This window comes from Nicotiana sylvestris, chromosome 2 (assembly GCF_000393655.2).
Source record: "Nicotiana sylvestris chromosome 2, ASM39365v2, whole genome shotgun sequence".
NCBI classification, from domain to species: domain Eukaryota; kingdom Viridiplantae; phylum Streptophyta; class Magnoliopsida; order Solanales; family Solanaceae; genus Nicotiana; species Nicotiana sylvestris.
In genome coordinates, this window is record NC_091058.1 from 170,026,637 (window position 1) to 170,042,186 (window position 15,550).

Genomic DNA, 15,550 nt, shown 5'->3' on the forward strand with positions numbered 1-15,550 from the left:
AATCCATGCCATAGCCTTTGGGGTCTCCTCGTCTGCCTTGAATTTGACATCGTATATTAGGGGACAAAGCTGAAATTTTTGCCCAGACCTATCTGTAACATACTGAGCTCCCTTCGACGCGTAATCAACGAAGTCTTGCCATAGATTCATCCGTATTAGAATGTTTCTGTCCCTCAAAACTCCAATTTTACATTCACCTTTAATTCCACATTGTAGCGGCACGATTCGACGAATTCCATTAATATCTGGCCATCCGTATGAAAATTTTGCAACCATGGCAAATTGAAGCTCTTCAATAATTCATCCTCTCAACTTCAGCTTTCGTAAATTTCACAACTGGATATCCATTAATAATAGCTGGTCGACGAAAAGTAATTGGTTCTACTGTTGAAGGCTTCGCGTGCCTGACGCTGTTCATCACAGCAGGCTTCATAATTTTTGAAAAATCAAGTGGCGGCTGGGTATTATTTGGTGTTGTAGAAGATTGGATTATGTTAGGGGGGGTTGGGGAGGCAGCCCAGCCGTTGAGGGTGGCTGGACGCCTGCCGGCGAGGCCATCGAAAACCCACAATGCAAAATTCTCTTACTAATCTTCAACTCGTAATACAGAGATGGAGAAGAGATTGAGCCCAATTAATACAAAGAGTTCAGCAACTCAAAGCTACAATTGTAACAGAACCTCGAAGAAGGAAGGACGTAGAACCAGATCTTCAGAGATGGAACAATTCCGATGAACTGTAGTTCAATGGTACAATGCTGATGAATAGTAAAAATTAAAATTTGAACCAAGAAATTGTACGATTGGATGTAGAAATAGAAGGAAACTAATTGCAATTGGAAGAACGACCTTTTGGGATTAAGCTTGAGGTTAGAAACTAATCAGATGAAGGATTAAAGCCTTTAAACATTGAAATCGCCACTTTCTCTCTCTAGTCGTCCCCTGGGTCTTTTGTATTAAGTCCTTAGGGTCTTTTTATTTATTTTGTGCTAAAGAAGAGACTAGAAGGATCCCTAAGATTAGCTTAATGGGTATTGGATATTGAGCTTAAGGAATGGGCTAGAAACTTGGGCCTTTATAACTAGCTATGTTTAAAATTAACTTAATTAACTAAAAGTATTGTCAAAAATATTAATTAGCTCTACTTAAGTAAAAATAATTATTAAAATAAGACTGACCATTAAAACAAAACTATTTTTTTGGTATTTTTTCAAGATTAAAAATGACTACAAAATATTAATAAACCTATTTTTTTGTAATTTTTGTTTTCTTGTAATAAAATAAAAGTAAAAGAGTAAAAATGAGTTGAAATAGCTATATTAGGCCTAAATTAAATATTTACATGCTAAAATATGTAAAATCTTGGGAAGGGTAAAAAATCACATGTCTACAACTGCCCCTCTTTGACTGAAAATACGAAGTATCTTCAGACAAAGAACGACTAGACAGGATTTTTGACCCGACCCTTATTGGGAGAGACTAAAACTAAGAGAAAATGGGGATGTGACCGAGCCCTGTTATCTAAGCTGCCTACATATCCTTGGCTATAAAGGAATCAGGCCACGTGTAGTTCAGAGGTGAGTGAGATGATGGAGTATGTCGAGGTGGAGAGCCAGTTGAGGTGCCGTTCCGCGGTCCTGTTATTACATCAAAAAATCAAAAGATGAAAAAGACTAGCTAAGCCTATCAACTACGAGTTACAAGATTCCTATCTATATGTCTTCTGAAGCTTGATCTTGAGTCTTGGTTGGTTCTTCATGCAGACTTTGGACTCGAACCTTGACGCTTGCTAGCTGCAGGTGCTACTGCTTACTGACTTGCTTATTACACCATGACAAAATAAAAGAAGCTAGACTAAACTATAATCTATGCATTACAAAAAAAATCTTATCTATATCTTCAAACTTGCTCTTGTGGTTCTTGTTGCCTTGTTGACTTGTATTCTCCCGATGAAGTCCCTTTGTTGTCGATTTGAATTGTAATCTAAGATGCTTTCCTTTTTCTCCAGGTGGACTCCTGATTGCTGAACTCGAATTGTACTCTGAGATGCTTTCCCTTTCTCCAGCTGGACTCCAAATTGCTGAACTTGAATTGTATTCCCGTGCTCTCCAGGTGGGCTCCTGACTGTTGAACTCGAATTGTATTCCCGTGCTCTCCAGGTGGGCTCCTGACTGCTGAACTCGAATTGTATTCCCGTACTCTCTAGGTGGGCTCCTGACTGCTGAGCTGGAAATGTATTCCCGTGCTCTCCAGGTGGGCGCCTGACTGCTGAACTTGAATTGTATTCCCGTGCTCTCCAGGTGGGCGCCTAATTGCTGAACTTGAATTATATTCCTGTGCTTTCCAGGTGGGCGCTTGATTGCTGAACTTGAATTGTATTCCCGTGCTCTCTAGGTGGGCGCCTGACTGCTGAACTTGAATTGTATTCCCGTGCTCTCCAGGTGGGCGCCTGACTGCTGAACTTGAATTGTATTCCCATGCTCTCTAGGTGGGCGCCTGATTACTGAACTTGAAATGTATTCCCGTGCTCTCCAGGTGGGCGCCTGATTGCTGAACTTGAAATGTATTCCCGTGCTCTCCAGGTGGGCGCTTGATTGCCAGAACTTAAACTGCTCCTCTGAAATTACTGCCTTTGAACCTGATTACAACAAAACGAACAAAACAAAAGAAATTTTCCTGCCCCAGTTTGGTGTTCAGCGCATCTGTGAGTGTTAATTGAATCAACTTACCAAATATCTCTATGAATTTGAAAGCTAAATCCCATTATCCAGGAGGGTCCTAAAAACTCCTAGTTAAATGATGGTTTTAAAATCTAAATTATATCTTCTAAAGGTGTGACTTCCGCTAAATCTTGTTATCTAAGAAGGTCTTAAAACTACATCCCATTATCCAGGAGGGTCCTGAAAATCAAAATCAAGTCTTATCTTAAAAGTGCCAATTTTTATGGCTGAATTATACTACCATACAACAGAACTTACGCTAAATCTTGTTATCTAATACAAATCTTAAAGCTGGATCCCATTATTCAGGAGGGTCCTGAAAACTCCTAATTGAATCCTATCTTAAACATGCAAACTTTGAAACCAACTTATATTCCTTTAGGGTATACTTACGCTAGATCTTGCTACTTATGATTGTTTTGAATTTTAAATTAGGTCCCATTTTCCAGGAGGGTCCTGAGAATTTACTTCAAACCTGTTTGGTGCTTGCCTTTCCTTAAGGAGGGTTCCTCCGAAACAATCAAAATTTTCTGCCCCTGTTTCAAATCAAAGAAAAATCTTGTCAGTTTAAAAATATGGTGGTTGGTTTGTGGCCTTGACTTTGAGGGCGATTGCTCATTCACTTCCCATGATAACTTTGATTTCCACTCGAAGACCTTGCTTGTTTATTGACTAACCACTTTCTTTGTCACCCTTATCACAGAAAATACCTCTTCTCCGTTCAGACCCAATACCCTCTGCTTATGAACTGACATTTACCAAACCTTTGTGTCTCACATAAATCCCAAAGAACGTCAATTGCCACCTACTCAGTGCGTATGCTGTTCTTTCTTGACTTAAACCACTGGCCTTGGCCTTGAGGTCTATTTCTCCTTCACTTGCCATGATAACTTTGATTTCTGCTTGGAAAACCTTGCTTGTCCCTGGTTAACCACTTTCTTTGTCAATCTTATCACAGAAAATACCTTTGATCCATTCACCTAACACCCTCCATCTGTTGCATTGTTCATGAATTGATATATACCAAACCTTTGTATTTCACATGGATCCCAAAGCATGTCGATTGTTACCAACTCGGTGCGCTTGTTGTTCTTTCCTGACTTATGACACTTTGATGTGCTAGCCAGATCCCGTTTTGTGCAATTGGAAAGCTGGTGGCAAATTTTGAAGTCATTTCTCACTTGTTCTGACCAAACAGACTCAGGAAGAGGAAGTAAACAATACAAAAGGAACAAAGTAAAGGACAATGGAAAGAGATGATTCCTAACAAAAAAACTACAAAGTAGAAACCTATCAGATGTAGATACCAACTCTAATGACCATTACATGCACATGTTGATTAAGTGGCCTAATCTGTCAAACAAGTCTGATGTTAAACTCTTGCTGTACCTCTGAAGCGTGAAACTGGGCTTCAATGCTCCGATTATCCAATCTGATTCACGATCCTTATTCGACTTGTGGTGCCTGAAGGATTTTCACCATCACGCCTCTCTCATTTTGTTCTTTTTCTCAACTCACCATCGCCTTATGGTGCCTGTGAAGGTTTTCACCGATAAGACTCTCTCATTTTTGTTTTTCTTGTGCAGAACAGAGTGTTGCCCCTGATGTAAGTCATACCTCTAACTCGCTTGACTTGGCACTACTCAAAGATTGATCGGAAGGTCTTTCTTTGGACCGTAATGCGGGCTTTTGGATGGGGTTAGAAGAAAGGATAAAGGCTCAAAAATAGCTTAAAAGGGCTCAAAATTACATCTTTTGGAATCAGATCTCTAACCACAACTTCTGCCCCAGTTTCTTTGCTTGGGGACTTGTGAATTTTTATTTGATGGGACCAAACCGTAAGGCTGCCTACATATCCTTAAAAAGAATCAGGTCGAACATAGTGCATGCCATATAAATTACTTTGTTATTGTGATTTTCTCTTATCTCTTTCTTTTCTTTCTCTCTTTTCCTTTCCCTTTCGTTGTTTTGTTGTTTTTTTTTTCATTCTTTTCTTTTCTCTCTTTTTCCTTTACTTATCTTTTACGCTTGTGTTTCTGATTTCTCCTACTGATTCCAAAAGAGGTATATGAAATGAAATAAATAAGGCTTAAAGGGGGCAACAAAGGATAAAATGTTTAGATAGCAGAACAAAATGCCTTTGTCATTCCAATCTTCAAAATATGCCAAGTGCAAACAAATACAATTTAACCAAAGAAAATCATACATAGTATCTCTTGACCGCATCGGAATTGATGGCCATCTCTACACACTTGCCTTCTATATCTGTTAAATACAAAGCACCATTTGACAGCACTCTAGTCATGATGAAAGACCCTTGCCAATTTGGGGCGAACTTGCCTTTGGCCTCAGCCTGATGTGGAAGGATACATCTCAATACTTGATGACCCACTTCAAACTTCCGAGGACGCACCTTTTTATTATATGCTCTTGCCATTCTCTATTGATACAACTATCCATGACACACTGCTGCCAATCTTTTCTCATCGATCAGGCTCAGTTGTTCCAGGCGGGTTTTGACCCACTCATCATCCTCAATTCCGGCCTCAGCGACAATCCGAAAGGACGAGATTTCAACTTCTGTGGGTATTACTGCTTCATTGCCATACACCAGCGAATAAGGAGTCGCCCCTACTGAAGTACGAATAGTAGTGCGATAACCCAGCAATGCAAAAGGTAACTTTTCATGCCACTGTCTAGAACCCTTCACCATTTTCCGAAGTATCTTCTTTATATTCTTGTTGGCTGCCTCGACTTCTCCATTCGCCTTGGGGCGATATGGGGTGGAATTGTGATGCGTAATCTTAAACTGTTGACATACCTCTTTCATCAAATGACTGTTGAGATTAGCACCATTATCTGTGATGATTACTTTCGGGATCCCGAACCGGCAAATGATATTTGAGTGCACAAAATCGACCACTGCTTTCTTGGTCACGGACTTGAAAGTTTTAGCTTCAACCCACTTGGTGAAATAATCAATAGCCACCAGAATGAACCTGTGCCCATGCTACTGGTTCAATTGGTCCAATGACATCCATACCCCAAGAAACAAAGGGCCATGGTGCAGACATTGTATGTGATTCAGATGGCAGAGAATGGATCAAGTCTCCTTGTATTTGGCATTGCTGACACTTGCGCACAAAACTGATACAATCCCGCTCTATAGTGAGCAAATAATAACCTGCCCGGAGAATCTTCTTTGCCAGAACGTACCCACTCATATGCGGCCCACAGATTCCAGAATGTACTTCAGTCATGATAGCCGTGGCCTTTCTAGAATCTATGCATCTTAACAATCCCAAATCTGGGGTTCTTTTGTATAACACTCCTCCACTGAAGAAAAATCTGCTTGCCAAATGCCGAATTGTTCTCTTTTGATCACTTGTGGCTTGTACCGGATATACCCCCATCCTGATATATTCCTTGATATCGTGAAACCAAGGCTCACCATCAAGTTCTTCTTCTACCACATTGCAGTAAACATGCTGATCGTGGACCTGAATATGCAACGGGTCAACATAGGCCTTATCTGGATGGTGTAACATTGACACCAAGGTAGTTAAAGCATCAGCAACCTCATTATGGATCCTTGGAATATGCTTGAACTCTACTGCCCAAAATCGTTGACAAAGATCATGTAAACATTGCCTATATGGTAAAAGTTTTAAATCCCGTGTCTCCCATTCTCCCTGAATCTGGTGCACCAGAAGGTCCGAGTCTCCCAAGACCAAGACTTCCTGGACACCCATGTTTGCAGCCAACCTCAAACCCAAAATGCATGCCTCGTACTCAGCCATGTTGTTAGTGCAATAGAAACGAAGCTGAGCCGCAACAGGGTAGTGATGCCCTATTTCAGAAATAAGTACATCCCCTATCCCGACGCCTTTCATGTTAGCAGCTCCGTCAAAGAAAAGTTTGCAACCTGGATCTCGAACTGGTTCCAACTCATCAATGTGCATTACCTCTTCATCAGGGAAGTAAGTCTTCAATGGCTCATATTCTTCATCCATCAGATTCTCGGCCAAATGGTCGGCCAATGCCTGGGCTTTCATCGCAGTCCGGGTCATATAGACGATGTCAAATTCTATATGCAAAATCTTCCACTTTGCGAGCCTTCCTATGGGTATAGGCTTCTGAAAGATGTACTTTAGTGGATCCAAATGAGAGATAAGGTAAGTAGTGTAAGATGACAAATAATGCTTCAACTTCTGTGCTACCCAAGTTAGGGCGCAACAAGTCCTTTCCAGGTGAGTGTACTTAACTTCATAAGATGTGAACTATTTGCTGAGAAAATAGATGGCCTGCTCCTTTCTGCCGGTGATGTCATGCTAACCCAACACACAACCAAATGAATTGTCTAAGACCGTCAAATACAGAATCAAAGGTCTCCCCGGTTCTGGTGGCACCAATACAGGTGGGTTTGACAAGTACCCCTTTATCTTATCAAATGCTTCTTGACACTCATCTGTCCATTTGACCGCAACATCCTTCTTCAGCAGTTTGAAGATAGGCTCACAAGTTGTCGTAAGCTGAGCAATAAACTTGCTAATGTAGTTCAACCTCCCTAATAAACTCATTACCTTAGTCTTGTTCCTTGGGGGTGGCAATTCTTGGATGGCTTTTATCTTTGACGGGTCCAATTCAATACCTCGACGGCTGACTATGAATCCCAACAACTTTCCAGACGGAACACCGAATGCGTACTTTGCAGGATTGAGCTTAAGATTGTACCTGCAGAGCCTTTGGAAGAACTTCCTCAGATCTCTGGCGTGGTCAGACTGCTTTTTGGACTTTATGATCATATCGTCCACATAAACCTCGATCTCCCTGTGTATCATGTCATGAAATATGGTCGTCATCGCCCTCATGTAAGTTTCCCCAACATTTTTCAAACCGAATGGCATGACCCGATAGCAGTACGTACCCCATGGTGTAATCAATGCCATCTTTTCTGCATCTTCCTCATCCATTAAGATATGATGATAGACCATATAGCAATCCACAAAAGACCCAATCTTATGTTTGGTGCAATTGTCAATCAAAATGTGGATATTTGGCAGTGGGAAGTTATCCTTGGGACTCGCCTTGTTGAGATCACGGTAATCAACATACAGCCTGGTCTTGCCATCCTTCTTTGGCACATGTACTACATTGGCTAACTAAGTGGGATACCGAGTGATCTGAATGATCTTTGCCTCAAACTGCTTTGTGACTTCTTCTTTAATCTTTACACTCATGTTTGTTTTAAACTTCCTCAACTTCTGCTTGACGGGAGGGAATGCCGGGTCAGTGGGCAATTTGTGAACCACCAAGTCAGTGCTTAAACCCGGCATGTTGTCATATGACCATGCAAAGATGTCTTTGTACTCAAGTAATGCTTTGATTATCTCTTCCCTGAGTTGTAGTTCAAGATGGACACTTATATTAGTTTATCTGATATTATCGGGGTCCCTTAAATTGATTGCTTCTGTATCCCTCAGTTAGGCTTGGATTTTTCTTCAAAATGGCTTAATTCTTTACTAATCTCTTCAAGGGCCTCATCCTCATCATATTCTGATTCATCGTCGCATTCTATTTCTTGAATTATTATTTTAGAACTAGATTGGCTTTTAAGAAAAAGAGAAATTGCATTTCATTGGAATTAAAGATAACAAGGTTTATACATCCAAACAGACGGAACATAGAATCTGAATTACAACCCTGGAATAATCCAGATAAACTGAAAGAAAATCAAAGCAAACTACCAAAACTCCTTCCTGGTGGGGAGAGGAGTAGCTTCCCAATTGTTAATCTTTGCACTGGGCCCAACAAATTGCACATCCGCCTTGCTAGAACCCTCTCTAGCTTCCACCATGTTCTCATCATCGAATAACTTCTTGAACTATTCAATCAACTCTTTATCAGGACCAACCACAGAACTGAGAACTGTTGTTAGTGGACGTTTCTTGGTTCCAGGCTTGGCAAATAATCTAGAGAGACGTGTGATGGGCTTTGGGAGGACTCATGCCCTCTGTTTCATCTTTCTGGCTCTTTTTATGTCCACAACTATGGGATTGAACCCCAAACCAAATGTATCCAAGTTTTTGGGGAGAGACATTGGCTGTACGATACCTTGCAGAGATGCACCCAAACCCTTGCCCGGTACAAAACCATTTTTCAACATTTCAACGGCTACCATGACTGATGCAGCAGCTACCCTCGGAATTGGGACGCACTTCCCTTCTGGAATTTTCTCTACCGACACTGTGTCAAAAAGCTGGTAGACCCAAGGACCCTTATCGTCTTCAACCTCAATGAACAGAATAATGGCATCACCGGGAGCACACAAATTATTCTCGCCGTGCATAACGATTTCCTGTCTATCCCATTCAAACTTTACCATCTAATGTAGTGTAGATGGGACTGCTTTGGCAGCATGAATCCAGGGTCGACCCAACAGCAGATTGTAAGAAATAGCCACATGTAGCACTTGGAATTCCATGGTAAATTTAACTGGTCCGATTGTCAGCTCGAGCACTATGTCACCGACTGAATCTTTCCCTTCACCGTCGAATCCTCGAACGTAGATACCGTTATTGTGAATTATTTCATCATCCACTTTAAACTTGTTCAGAGTGGAGATAGGGAAAATGTTCGCACTAGAACCATTGTCGACCAGCACCCGAGTAACCACAAAATCTTCGCATTTCACCGTAAGATAGAGGGCTCTATTGTGCTCAGTACCCTCCACAGGCAATTCATCATCAGAAAAAGTGACTCTATTCACCTCAAAAATCTTGTTGGCTATCTTTTCCAAGTGGTTTACTAAGATTTTGTCAGGAATGTGGGCCTCGTTCAGGATTTTCATCAAAGCCTGACGGTGCTCGTCTGAATGGATCAATAATGACAATAGTGAAATCTAAGTAGGTGTCTTCATCAACTGCTCTACAATGGAATAGTCCTGCACTTTCATCTTTCTCAAAAATTCCTCTGCTGCTTCCTTGGTCACAACTTTCTTCACCAACACGGGGTTATCTTTGGAGATCTTAGCTTTTCTCAACTCTTCGGGGGCAAAGTATCTCCCCGATCGAGTCAAACCATGGGTCTCACTAACTTCTTCTTTAACCTCTTTCCTTTTGTAAGTCACTGTCACTCGTTCATAATTCTACGGGACAACCTTGCTGTTGACTATTGGTAATTGGGTGACAGGTTTGATAATTACAGGATCTGTGCGAGCACCCTCCACAATTATGACAGGCTTGTTCGCCACCCCTGGCACCACCACTTTTGCTTTTTCCTATTTCACTGCAATACCACTTGAAGACCCTTTCTTTACTACCGCAGATGGTTCACTGTTTGACCCGCTCAACCTGATCACTGATTTCTCACTTGTTGACTTTTCACCCAGCCTGGCTTCTCTGGGCCGAATCATTATGACGGTCTGCGAAGGATTCTTAGGCTCCCCTTCCTTATGCACTATCTCGATCATATTTGTCTCATGATGGGCCGACAATGAGTTCTGGTTGATATTGGGCGCCTCCGGTGCTTGGACTTCAATCCGATTTGTATCAATAAGCTCTTGAATAGATATTTTCAATTGCCAGCATTTCTCCGTGTCGTGCCCCGGGGCACCAGAACAATATTTGCAACTTATAGAATGATCAAGATTTCTCGTGGGAGGATTTTGTGCTTTTGGCTCGATCGGCCTCAGCATATCCAATTGTCTCAGCCTGTGGAACAAACTAGTATAGGACTCTCCCAATTGAGTAAAGGTTTTCCTCTTCTGCAACCTCTCATTCTTAAATGCTTAATTGGGCCGGAAGCTTGATCCAGGAGGGTTTCGGTAGGCTCGTAGGGGTGGTTAGACATTTTGTGGAGCTGGGTATGTATTTTGTAGAACTGGCGCATGCCATTGTGTGTGGGCAGGAGGTTGGCTGTATGTTTGGGCATGGTGGACAGAAAAATGGGGGTCTGGTGGTGAGTAGTAGTGTTGGGGTGGATTATACGGGGTATGGGGGTAGGTTTGGTGGTGGGGACGAGGCTGATGATAGTGGTGAGGTGAAGCCCTAGGTCCGAACCAAGCTCCTGAATCAATCGTTGCTACATCCTCTTTCTTCTTCTTTCCAATTACTCCCCCAATTCCACTTTGAATGGCCTGGGTGGTTGCCTTAATAACCGAATAACTCATGATTTTGTTTGTCTTGAGCCCTTCTTCTACCATACGACCCATCTTTACCACTTCATTGAAGGACTTGCCTATAGCTGATACCAGATGCCCGTAATAAGTAGGTTCTAAGGCCTGCACAAAATAATCCATCATTTCATTTTCTTTCATCGGAGGGTCAACCTTCGCTGCTTGCTCTCTCCAACGGAAACCATACTCTCTGAAACTTTCACTGTGCTTTTTCTCAAGTTTTGTCAATGATAGTCAATCCAGAATGATCTCGAGATTGTACTGGAAGTGACAAGCAAATGCCTGGGCTAGATCATCCTATGTGTACCATCATCCGTGATCTTACCGAGTGTACCACTCCAATGCCAAACCACTCAGACTTTGACTAAAATATGCCATTAGCAACTCGTCTTTCCCGCCAGCTCTCCTTAATTTTCTATAGAAACCTCTCAAATGTGCCACAGGATCACCTTGCCCATCATACAAATCAAACTTTGGCATCTTAAACCCTGCAGGTAATTGCACATCTGGAAACAGACATAGGTCTTTGTAGGCCACACTTACTTGACCTCCCAACCCTCGCATGTCTCTGAATGACTGTTCCAGACTTTTAACTTACCTAAACATCTCCTCCTGTTCGGGATTTTTAGATGGTTTTTCGATTTCCGTAGGGAGGTCAAAACGAGGAGTGTAAGAATAGGGTTCCGGAGCTTTAAAAGTGGGCTCCGGGGGGTAATACTGGTTATTATGAGCTTGGAACAAAGGCTCGCTGGAGGATCTGTGGAGTGTAGCGGGAGGGGGCGCCACGAAGATAGGAGTGGCTGGTGGAGGAGGGTATGGGACTAGTTTGGATGGTGGAGCTTGTGGCGTTTGGGAAGTAGTGCCCTGATAGTGGTGGTAAATGGGAAAGCCCGGGGATGAATCGGCCTTGGGAGGTTCCTGGGACTGAGACAATGACAGAACAAAGGCAGGGTTGGCGGGGTAAGCTGGTGGTGGTTTCCCTTTTGCCCATGCCTGGTACATTTCGGCCATCTGTTGTTTCAGCTTATACATCTCTTCTTTCATCAAACTAACATCCGACTCTTCCACCTCTCTCAAAGGATCGATAACACTCGTATCAAGTTCCTGGTTGGTCACGATCGACTTGTTCTTGGAACGGGTGTTGTATGGGTGAGTTACCAGAATGCCACACAAACTAACCACCTGCCTGTTACTTGATGACAACAACAAACTGGTTAGCGATTAGGGTTTACCAGATAGGTAACCACACATTTGGAAAATGAATGCACCTAAGCAGTTAACCGTTTCTATTATGCATTTGATTAGTTCCTTGCGTCATCCCGACTTTTCCTTATTTCTATTTGTAACTTCCCTTTTTCTCTCTTTTTTCACTGTTTTTTATTTTCTCTCTTTTCCTTTTCTTTTTGCTCTTATTTTTCCTCTCTTTTTTATCACTCTTTTTTATCACTCTTTTTTTCTTTCTTTTGGTTATGGTCGAATCCTATGGAGATTGCCTACGTATCATGACCCCGCATGAATTAGACCGAGCATAGTTCTGGGAGATAAGTGCAAAAAATAAATAACAAAACATTTTTGGGATTTCAAATTTTTTCCATAAAATAAAACAGTTTTGATTACAACCACTCATTCTACCAAATTATAAAATTAACAGACTCGAAAAGGGAAATTAACAGACTCTGACTCAAAACAAGACCAACAGACTCTGACAGAAAGGTGAAAACAACAGACGCGAAAACCAATAAAAGAAAATACAGACTCGCAAACAGACTAATAGACTCCAATGAAAATCATGAATACATTAATGCCTCAAATGCTCCTGGGGCCCGCGAGACATCATTCGGTCTCGCCACGGGCCTATATGAAATATCCCTTTGAAGCCTCTCCAAGTCACTCATTATCTAGCGGACAAATGTCATCACTGCCGCGAAGAAGGTGGTGCGAGTCATATCCTCACATGCTTGGCATTTCACAACAATGTAGTCGGCAATGGTTCTGATCCTCTCTCGGATTCTACTCTTTTCTTGAAGCAGACACCCGACCTATTGACTCCGGGCTTCTAACACCTGAGTGTCATGAAGATGTTGATTTTGCAACTTTTGCATTTCTTCCTCCATCCGAGCCATCAAATCGTAACAGTGTTCCCTATCAACTTTAAAGTCCTTGGCCTACTTGGCTGCCTCATTCTCGAGGATAGTCATTTTTCTCTTCAGGCTGGTGGTTGTCCCTTCATACTTTCTTTACATTTGTCGCACAAACTATGCCCGCCCTTTTTCATTTTTCGAACTTTCGCCAGACTGGCCTCAGACTTTTTTAGGTCATCTTGACACTCAAGGGCTTTCTTTTTCAGACTGCTTATAAGCCTTTCATCCGCTCGACTTCTTTCCGAGTTTCTAGCAGCTATTTTCATCTTCCAGATTTGAGCTTTGAGGGCTTCATTTTCCTGAGTTAGTTTTTTCTTCTCTCCCTCATCTGCGGCGGCTTGCAAACCATTTTCAAACTAAAGGTCCATGGCTTGCCTTTCCAACTTGCTTATGGTAGCCTTGTACTCGTTTTCTTTGGCCAACCAGTCCTATTGCACCTGTGCTCCGTCGGTGAACTGTTGGACATTGGGTCTCTTTGCAACTTGATCATGATGAACTCGGGATCATTTACCATACCAAGTAGTGTAACTAGCCTCCGCCTTGCCTCTTGATAGATCTCGTACTTGCGTTCTAGGCTCTAAGAATCTACACTGATGCTAAATCCGACGCACTTTTTTTTCTGGAAAAGCGGCTTTTGTTTCCAACTCAATAACCTGTCGACTCAAATCCTCATCATGTGGGATGGTCTGGTATCTGCCTAACTGACGTAGAACTCGGTGTGGAGCATAAGGCTGTATACTCCGAAGACCCATCAACAACAGAAAATAGACCTCAACCGACATATAAATTACTTTACTAACCGAGAGCCACCCGAATGTCCATTCGATCTTATTTGTAGTCAAAGATCTCAAATGAACATGCCATGCTTCCGTACCATCCGGGAACTCATAACCCTCTACCCGTTTTTCATGTTTTTCAATACACTCGAGGCCAGTCATACCACAATTCAAGTATCCGGGACGGTGGCAAAGGTGTTCCTCCATCCATAATTGTAACAACATATTGCACCCTTCAAAGAACTTTCCCCCTTCTCGACAAAGGGTCAGAGCTCGGTAAATTTCTACCAAAATCATCGCACTATGGTCCCATTTGCCTTTTTTATCATAAAGTCGGCTATCCCCACGAGTCCCAACTCTATGTTCCCGTCTTTTCTGGGGCAAATCAAAATACCCATGAACACCATTATAAAAGCTAATCCTCTCCAAGCTTCCCACTTGTCTTGGTTTCCCGCGTGAGTAAGACCGGTATCTGGAGTCTTGAAGCCACGGGGATTCCCGTAATATCGGTACAAAAAGTAGAAGGTACAGAATCCTTTGGCCAAATTTCCATCTCGGATGTCCCGACTGATGCTTAACAAGTCCAAAAATTTGTGAGGGGTTACTATTCTCGGTGCTACCGGGTATTGATTTCTAAGATTCCCCTCGAAACCGGCGTAGCCTACTATCTCTTCCAGTGTAAGAGTTAACTCGAAATCAGCAAAGTAGAATACATTATGTGCTGGGTCCCAAAATAGTATCAAGGCCTCAATTATGTCCTTTCTCGGCTTAACCTTCAAGATCCCGATAAGACCACCCAATGCTTTTGTCCCAACTTTTCTGCTATTGTCCCCCAAATCATGCCACCACATATGTAGCTCCAATGGGATATCTTCACGGACTAAGAAAGGTTCATTTTGAATTGTGCTCATCCTGCACATTTATTAAGGTGATTTTAGTTAAAAGAAAATTATGACTCATTTTGACTCAAGAAAAATGACAAATTTTTTCAAAATTTTCACAAAAAATATCCGGCTTTGCCAATACGGCCTTTCATCACTCTGAAAATGAAGATTTTAAGGTTGTGTTTGCTAAACGGCAAAAACCTTGAAAATGACCCAAGGTGGCTATTCTTGCAAAAACGGCCTTCCGGCGCCCTTTTGGGGACATTCGGCTATTTTAGACAAGAATGACATCACCTTACTTATTTGCAATAAAATTAAAATATTTGTTCTTTTTGGGCTATTTTTTGCAAAAAGGAAGTTGGACCCGATGGGGGTTGCCTACGTATCCCACATCCGATGAGAATCAAACTGGCGTAGTTCGGGCAGATAAAACAAAACCAACTATTTTTGAAAACAAGACTTTCTTTTTTTTTTCATTTCATTTTTCTCAAAAATTCGGCAGAGTTTCAGTACTATTTGGACATTGTTTTTTTTCAAAACAGGTGATTAACTCACTTAACTCTCACATTGCTATTCTCTTTTTTCCAACTTTCTCCTATTATTCATAAGTCGGTCAGCATGCAAATCCGAAGCAAATAAATGCACAAGTAGCAAGTAGGAAGCATCAAGATGGTCTTTTTTATTTTTGGTACACCTGTCCTAGACAGACCCAACCCCTGTGTTGAGTCTCCAAAGTCAAATACACGTGATGCAAGCAAACGTTCCTACTAGGGATCCGACATGAGGTGAGGGGTTTCGTGGCAGTTTATATATAGTTCACATAATATCAAAGCGGTAAAAGCAACAATTAGCACA